The sequence below is a fragment of the Cryptotermes secundus genome, unplaced genomic scaffold (genome assembly GCF_002891405.2).
Source record: "Cryptotermes secundus unplaced genomic scaffold, Csec_1.0 scaffold207, whole genome shotgun sequence".
Lineage (NCBI taxonomy): Eukaryota > Metazoa > Arthropoda > Insecta > Blattodea > Kalotermitidae > Cryptotermes > Cryptotermes secundus.
In genome coordinates, this window is record NW_019737982.1 from 78,024 (window position 1) to 87,501 (window position 9,478).

At 44.8% G+C, this 9,478-nt stretch overlaps 1 long non-coding RNA gene across 1 annotated transcript in view; it reads right to left on the reverse strand.

Moving 5' to 3' along the window:
• The window catches only part of LOC117282801, a 17,882-nt gene extending 8,611 nt beyond the window's left edge, over positions 1–9,271 (reverse strand). Inside the window, exon 1 of the long non-coding RNA XR_004513682.1 lies at positions 9,089–9,271. This is a non-coding gene — a long non-coding RNA (uncharacterized LOC117282801). The remainder of the gene's footprint in view (positions 1–9,088) is intronic.
• Between the last annotated feature and the right edge of the window lie 207 nt (positions 9,272–9,478).

The window sequence follows — 9,478 nt, forward strand, 5'->3', positions numbered from 1 at the left end:
ACCCAACGTCGCTGTAGAGCGGCTATCACTCATGCTTCGTACTTGCAAGGTCCCGGGTTTATTTACCCATGTGGAAAAGTGATATGCTGACTGGAAACGTTCGTGATTTTCCTCGGGCTCCCACATTTTCTAGAAAATTGGCCCACAGTTGTCGGTGATGTTGCCAGCCTTACGCGCCGGCTGCCCTTTACCCACAGGAAGATTCCTGGTACTCATTTCTGTTAAGGGCTGAGTCGACCATAGTGAGGCTGGAAGGATTAATTAAAAGCAAAAAAGGTAAACTTGTCTCTTTGCTTAACCAATTAAGCACTACGCCATGAAGGTATATGGGGAAGTGGATGTATAGACCCATGTTTTCTTGACCACGGCACTATCTGGAAACGAGTGGTCAGTTTCACGCTCCGGCCGCTTTACCCCCGAGGAAAGAACCCCCATACCCACTGGATAGGAGTTTGGGCGGGAGCCAGAGCCGGTCTGGACGACACGGGGCTCGAAATGCGACATCTTGGTCATCCAGCCTGTAGTCAGTCGCCATTTCTTTTTATTGCTACCGGGGTGGAACTAAGTCCCTTGTACTGCGACCACTTCTTGCCTATTGTACCAGCCCAAGATGATAGGTGAGGGTGTTTGTGGAGCAATTGGTGGAATGAAGATTGGCATGGGAAACTCGGAGAAAACCTGCCCCAGCGCCACTTTGTCCACCACAAATCCCACTTGACCAGACCCTGGATCGAACGCGCTACCTTCCGGCTTGTAGCCTAGTGCCTCAACCAAATAAGCTAGCGCATGCTGACCGTTATTCTACCGTGTACATTCTATGTTCTGACAGTGTCGTTACGGAAAGTGAGAAGTTTCCAGCAACTGCTCAAGCTAGCTGAAGCGCTAACTCAGGTAACTGTATCCAGTAGGTACGCCTCACGACCTCGAGTATCAGCCGATTATGGCAGGCCACTACCACTTCCATACTAATCCATCATGAATATTCGTTCTTTCTTCTCAGTCGATGCTAAATATACGTATCATGTTGATTCAGTGTATTTTACTTGGATGTACTAACCCATTAACTAAACGCAACGAAATTACAGCAAACCATCGCTGTAACTAACTAATGGGGGGGGCCCTCCGTTATCGCCGCCATAACCGAGTGAAAGAGTATTCACGGAAATGCTCTATAATATACATAGCTATCATACGCAATAAACATAGAAACACACAATGTGATTACTTAAAATTATTCATATTTCGGTCATTTTCTTTATTTCAAATACTTTTGTAACTACAAAACCTTCTTAGTTCCTCAAAATCTCTAAAAATTCACAATTTTACATAGCCATATTTTGTCCGTTACATCAGGGCCCGTTAGAAAGAGGGAGTTTACTGCAGTCACTTTGCGAACAGACAAATCCGTTGCGTTGCGTTGCATCTCTGCATAGTCTGAGTGGCGCGCAGAGCCCGCGTGGCCTCAGCGTGACAGATGTGCTCCCACCGCAGGGTGCAGTTGTCGCCAGAATAGCTTTGTCACGAGGAGACGCGTTTCGGTAAGTCGTCTTCATGCGTCATAATATGACGGATCGATGCCAGAGACCTCACGTATCCTTTTGAAGAATAAAGCTCATCTACATAACATCTCACAATTCAGTTACTACCTCACAGAAAACACTCGGTGTTTCCATTACAGAGACTAACTGATTAATAGATTTTAAAGAAATCGTAGCTATTTACTCTGAGGATCATGCGAAACACATGAATAGCCTAAACTGTGTGGCAAACACCTAGTTTTTTGTAAGTTTTGAGGTTTTCACGGCGATGACAATGAAGAAAGNGACCTAGTTTTTTGTTTTAAAGAAGGTGCTACTTATTGTGTTTGCTGTGACTTGAAGTGTTCCATGAAGAAGAGAACAGGGAGAGAGAGAAGCAAAAGAGAAAACGGAAGAGTGTAGTGACCATACATGTAAGTGGGTAGATGCTTTTATTTCTCAACATAATCTCCCTGTACATTGAGGCACTTGTCCCATCGTTTCACAAGCCCCTGAAAACCAGCAGCATAAAATTCTTTGGGCTGCTGTCGGAACCAGGCGGTGACTTCCCTTCCTACAGCTTCATCGTCGGGCAAATGTTCAGCGGAAAGATGATGTTGAAGAGGGCCGAACAACTGGAAGTCGCTTGGAGCCATGGAGATTGCCACAGAGGCGAATGTGCAACGGACTGAAGAGTTACTCTGAACAGACAGAAGGGTAACTATAGACACTATAGCCACTGCTATTGGTTGTTCACAAGGCATTGCCTACCTCATAATGCATGACAGGTTAGGTTTTCACAATGTCTGCACGATGGGTGCCGCGCATGCTGACCCCACAACACAAAATGCAAAGAATGGGTCCGGCNTGAGCAGACAGAAGGTAACTATAGACACTATAGCTGCTGCTATTGGTTGTTCACAAGGCATTGCCTACCTCATAATGCATGACAGGTTAGGTTTTCACAATGTAGTGTTCACAAAGTCTGTACATGCTGACCCCACAACACAAAATGAAAAGAATGGGTCCGGCATTACAGCATTTCAATCGCTACCACGATGAAGGACACGATATGCTAGCCCGAATTGCCACAGGTGATGAGTCTTGCTCCAAGCGAATTTCACTTGTTCGGCCCTCTTAAACATCTTCTTTCGGCTGAACATTTTCCCGACGATGAAGCTGTAGAAAGGGAAGCAGCCCAAAGAATTTTATGCTGCTGGTTTTCAAGGGCTTGTGAAACAATGGGCCAAGTGCCTCAATGTACAGCGAGATTATGTTGATAAATAAAAGCATTTTTCAAATCAGTACTCTTATTTGTTTAACTTCTATATCCATTTGTAACTTACTTATTGACTTACCCTCGTATATGAATTATTATTCTTCTTCCAAATTCGTATTACATGCCCTGCTTATCTCATCTACCTTGACATGATCACTCTAATTACACTTGGCGAAATGTGCAAGTTATGAAGCTCCTCATTATGCAGTATTCTCCAACCCCCTGTCACTTCATCTCTCTTCGGTCCAAATATTTTCCTCAACACCCTGTTCTCAAACACCCTCAGTCTATGTTCCTCCCTTAATGTCACAGACCATATTTCACACCCATACAGAACTACAGACAGAATTATAGTTTTATGTTTTTAGATAGCAGACGAGAAGACGAAAGGTTCTGGGTTGAATGGTAGCAAGCATTACTAGAATTCAATGTCGTATGAAATCCTATGAAAAACAAATACACTACATGGGCAGATGCAGAGCTTTTAGATGTTAAAGCAGGTGGTATATATAGTTACCACTACGCATAGAGCAGCATCGATCGCTCTTCAAAACCCAACAGCTTGCAATAAAAACAAACATGAAATGCAAAACAAGTAACCAAACCCAAATGAAAGCAGACAAACCCAGTTTGCAAACTAGGAAAGGACTTGTGTAAGGGATAAGAACTTTCAAAAGTGACGCCGGGTAGTCCTGTAGAAGATTATCGGATTTTGGAAAAACTTAATGCCTCCATCTTCAGTGTAGAAGGGTAAATCATGTAAGACTTCTGCTTGATTTTTGGTTGTTTGCTTACTTTTAGAGCGTTTAGATGGAGATAGTTATTTCCTCTGCAGCGTATGTAAACTTTTACCAGAATACACGGCGTCACATCCAATAATATCTTACTGCTCATAGTAAACGCCATAACAATCTAACCTCAAACGCGTACAAGAATGTTATTTTTGTATTGTTGATGTCTATATGAAAAACAGGATCACCGCAAATACTCTCTCCTTCTCTTCCGCGGTGTTAACCCTGAAAATGGGAATTGCGATGTTGGTCGAAAAGTGAGAAAGATTTTAATATTCCATGGGTTGTGTACTCTGTCGGACGCCGCCTGTGAAAATGTCAGAATAAGAACCCTTGGATATTCTGTTTTTTTTTTTCAAGATGTACAGCTACGAAATTAAGAGAAGGCTAAATTTATCCTAGTGCCATATAAACACTATTCTGTAAGGGGCCAAGTACGGTTCCTTACTCATAAAGTATAAAGAAGGGATAACTATATCCCTGTAACAGGCTGTGGAGGCCCATAGGGTTGTGAGACGTCGAGGCTCCCACATTTTCTAGAAAATCGGCGCACAGATGGCGGTGAGGCTGTGAGCCTTACGAGCCGGCCGCCCTTTACCCCCAAGAACATTCCTAGTACTCATTTCTGTTAGAGGCTCGGTCGACATCCGGGCCATAGTGCGGCTGGAAGGAATAGGTCAATTGAAAAACCCAATGACCTAATCGGGAATCGAACCCACTGCCTTCCGGCTTGTAGCATAGTACCTCAACAAACTACGCTACCACGTTCCCCATAAAGCTACGGGCTGGGCGACCAAAGGGTTGGAGTTCAAGTCCCTGTGGGGGCAAGAATTTTCACTCCTACATGTCGTAGAGATATGCTCTGTGGCCCACCCAACCTCATATCCAATGGGTACTGGGGGCTCTTTCCCAGCAGTGGTGTGTAGCTAACCACTCACCTCAAACTAGTGCCGAGGTCAAGAAAACGTGGGTCTGTACATCCACTCCCCCATACGTCGTCATGGGGTAGAGCTTAACTAGTTAAGCACAGGGACAAAGTTACCTTACTGCTCTTCGAAAACATTTTAGCTTGCCACATTTTCAAAGGCCCTTGTTGCTGTCTTTGCCTTGCGATTTTGCTCTGCATTCTGGTGGCCAGTTCTGAACATACTGTTTTCTGTGCTTGCTCGCAGACCATACACCGATTAGCGTCTAGTATAGATATTTCTTTACACTAGTTATGTTTCCTCCCACTAAATAAACCCTTTCCATGCAGATTGCAATATACTGTGCCTGTCCGTCCTGATTCATTGCAGCTTCAGAAATTTGTCACAGATGGCAGCAGTTGATTGGAATTGAAACGTAATAAACATTACTGTCGGAAATGACGTCACAGAACTCGGTCAGTATAACTCCTGAAATAATTATTTATTAATTTTGATTGATTTGATTACGTAGTATAAAGTCCATCATGGCGTTTGTGAGAATAGATGTAATCAGTGAAATTCTGTTTTGTCTAACTATGGCAATAGTGAGGAAGAAATGCAGAGATGAGTAATGTGAGTGAATCTATAATAAATTATAGTTGTTATTAATGTGAAGAAGTGTATTTCAATATTGCAGTAAATAATCCAGACTATGAAGAAAGGAGTGTACCTACTTTCTCATCAGGGTGAGTACATGTTTTTTCGTTGTTTAGTTATATGTTTGCCGTTCATTTAACTACGTTATCCGCAGCTCAGGCAATAATATCGAATGTTAGGATGATTAATGAATAATAAACATGTGTTGAAACAAGCAATTCTTGCCCAGTAACTATCTGACTATCTAAACAACTAACTGACTAACTAAATTACCTTCTTGAGAAGCCGCCAATTTTACAGCCCTCTCAAGAACTTCCCAGGATTTTATGGAACCCAGAAGTTCATTACCGTGTTCACTTGTCCATATCCTGAGCCAGATCGATCCAGTCCATACAACCCCATCCATCCATCTAAGATCTAATTTTAACATTGAAGAAAGCAGTCTTCTGGGATTTGGCACCGTGTATATGNTCCTAGTGGTCTCTTTACTTCTGGCTTTCCCACCAATATTCTATGTGCATTCCTCTTCTCTCCCATTCGTGTTACAAGCCCTGCTCATCTCATGCACCCGATGAGGTCATTGGACTTTTTTCAATTTACCTAATCCTTCCAGCCGCACTATGGGCATGGGATCGACTCCATGTCTTCAGAGCCTATCCCTGCATTTATCTAGAGGGGCTGAGAAATATCACGAGAGACCTCAGTGAGAGTAGACGATCTCTGGGCCAGCATGTTTATTGTTAATGCAAATGGTCCTGAGCTCAGATTGCTTGTCTAACCTTACATGTGTAAGATTTGGAGTGGTATATCGAAGTCGCTTCATTAGTAGATCCTTTTGCTTCTAGTAATGAACATTTTATTCATTATACCTAAGGGCACTATGCTACAGGCCGGAAGGTCGCAGGTTCAAATCCCGATGAGGTCATTGGATAATGCAGTCTCTAGAGTGACTAACTACAGGCTGGACGGCCGAGGGGTCGGAGTTCGAGTCCCGGTATAGTCAAAAATTTTTATCTCTCCATGTCTTCCAGACCGGTTCTGAAGCCCACCCAACCCCATATCCTATGGGTACCGGAGGTTCTTTTGCTTTTCCTTACTGTAAGAATTGAATTGTGACCATTTTGAAGAGAAGGAAAGAGTTAAGAAATATTTTGAAAAATTGTACGATACTAAAGGCGGGCCACTCAAAACCAATCGCCTGCGGCTCGCGCAATATTAGTTGAACAATCTTATTACTGACATTAAACGAGCCACGAGGAGGTGACACCGTAAACATTTTAGCTGTCAGAAGATAACTAAAGGCATAAGAAGTACTCATTCATCATCTGATGCATTCTTTGTGGTGTTACGGGCCTTGCAGGAAGTATTATTCAGTTCTGTGTAGTATAAGTCCTGAGGATTCTGTTGGAGATGGATAGGCCTAAGTGTATACTGTGAACATGTAGATTATGAAACCATATAGCCTGGTAGATGGGTAGGAACATGCTCCCTCTATCTTTAATATATAAATCTTACCACAACCCAACAGGCCATAGTGTAAAATTTTGAAACAGATCCATATAATGTTATTGTCACGTACTTCCACGAGTAAGATTGGAAAGCGCTTACTCCATAATGTGGTATACAAAAATTACCACCGGCTTTCTTAAAACAACGATTTTCTGGACCTTATCCATCATCATTTTTTAAATTTAAAACAGATTAACAGGAATCTTCCTGGGGTCATAGGGCAGCTGGCTCTTAAGGCTGACAACCTCACCGCTCTGAGCCGACTGTGTATAAAATGTGAAAACCTTGACGTCTCGCAACCCTATGGCCCTCCACGGCCTGTTGCAGGGGTACTTTTACATTTTTTTTACATTTCGGGGAGTGGATTCTATCTCCGACTTCAGGTAAAAGCCTACTCAGTTGTGCCCGTCCTTATCTCCGGAGATAGGTACTAGCTCCATCGACTAGACTCAACTGAGTAGGCTTTCACCTGAAGATGGATACCGATTCAAGTCTCCGAAACGTTGTGTTTTAAATAAAAAACGGGACGATGGATAGGATCCAAAAATATTAATAACTGTATTATCATATAATCGTCACAAAATTTGCATCTTACATTCGTTCTTAGAAGCTTAGAACTGAACTCATCTCTTGTCGCAGTTTGGACTCTTATAACTTCCACGCGGACTCGATAGGGACAATGCCATCTCGAAGGGTTCATTCCGCTCGCTGCTATCGAAACGTTGCTTCAATAATTTGTGTATAACGGTGGAAACTCCACTGTTTGGAATTGCTAGCGTTCTGCTTCCTAGCCGCTGTCGTGGGAACGTTGGTCGTTGCCTAGGAAATCAACTCTGATCTCAACCATTTCGGGTTTCTGGCACGCCACATTGCTCCCTTCTTAAGGTTGTTCGTCCCGAACAGCCTAACAGCATTTCTTTTCTTTCATTTCCGAGCATTCCTGCTAGCAACGTCTGCATTCGGTTTTGCCGTTCTTCGCGTGTCTTTTGCGGTGTTCATTCTACTGCATCCACCCCCTCCTTCAGGGGTGCTCGTCCCGAACAGCTCCATGATATGGTTTGGTCAGTCCAGTTTCATCCAACGTTTTCTCTCTCACACTTTCACTCTCGGTGGTGAGGCTGGTGCTTTTACGTTGCCGGCTCCTCCTCTATGCACTGTTTCATTTTTTTTTTCGCTTTGACGGCTGTCGACCCGTCCTCAAAGTCAAATTCTTGACGTTTTGTGATGGGACAGGAGATTCGGTAATTCGCTTCACAGTCTCATGTCCGGTCGTCTTTCTGCAGGTCTCGATCCTTGTTCCTCTGTTACATTGCTGTTGCGCCCGATGTCTCTTCGCTAGCGTCCATCCTTTCGAGGTTCCTAACACCGCGTCTCTTGTGCGGTTCCTTCCGACGGACTTTTCCTTGCGCCGTGCCACTTTCGCACGGCGGACCGTCCTTCTTCCGGCGACGGCCAGTCACTCCCGGAAGATGTCTCTCCCTCATCGTGCCACCGCTGCACGACAGGACACTTTCCTTTGCTTTATATATCGTGCCACTTTCGCACGGCGGCTCGTCCCTATGCGGGCGAAGGCCAGTCGTTTTCGGCACCCATCCTGATTCTGGGCCCGTTCCTTTGGATTTCGATGCTTTCGGCCCCTCCGTCTCTTCATCGATCCTCTGACCGGCGTTATTTCGGCGTCTTTTGTGGGGGCCTCTTCTCTTTGTGCCACCTCAGGTTTCCTGTCCACTGAGGTCGGCTCTTCTTCTAGACGTGCCTCCGTCGTTTCTCGGCAGGACATCGTCTCTTCATCTCCGTCGATTTCGATTTCTGCCACCATCTCCTTGTGGCTGGTGTCCATCCTTTTGTCTCACATGGCGGCCATCTCATCTCGCCAGGCTTTCCACTCATCTCGGTCAGTCTTCCTTTCCGTTCTCATTTCTTCTCGGCTGGCTCTCATGTCTTCTCGCATGGCCAGCAGAACTTCCAACATTTTTTGTGAATCCATTTTTGGGGTGTGTGGTGTTGTACTTGCGCAATTCAGTCTTTTGTCCAGTAGTTTGTTCCAGAATCCGAGCCGTACCACTTCTTGACACCAGGTGTCGCGTATTGCCTATGTAACGCGACAATAATTCACGCGGGTTTCGGTTTTAGCTACTATGTTTATTTGACGGTTACTTTTACACTTACAATTATTCACAATTTCAGTATCACAATTACTGTTTCTGCTATAGTCGAAGCCAAACTGAAGACTGACTACTCTTCCAAGGTCAAACACAAAACTGAACTCGTCTCTGAATGAGTCTGAGTCTCATTTTACGACAGACGGTCAGTCGGCCCGTCTGTCTTGGCATAAAACACCCATCTGGGGCCACCTACAGGACTACATGGTAGAAACAAGACGGAGCTGGTCTTGTCTCTGGACGTAAATAGAGTTAGTGTACCACCTACCGAGGCACAGAAAGGTGGGCTCGCCAGCGTATTGTGTGGGGTAGGAAGGAAAACGGTCCCCCGGCAGGAAGAAGGGACACCTCTGCTCCACCTGTTGACACACGCTGCGACACGGTCTCGCGCGCTCTGCGCCGTCCGCCAGGAAGTTTGGGAAGAGCGAAGCACAGACCCAACGACGGTAAGCCTCCTGCAACAACAGAGCCAACCGCTCAGCATTGTGAAACACACAGAGTGCCTGTTATAACACCAGTAGAACCATCAGCTCAGTATACTTGCGCACAGAGTGACTGCTATAACAGCAACAGAACCATCCGCACAGTATACTTGCGCACAGAGTGACTGTTATAACAGCAGCAGAACCATCCGCACAGTATACTTGCGCACATAGTG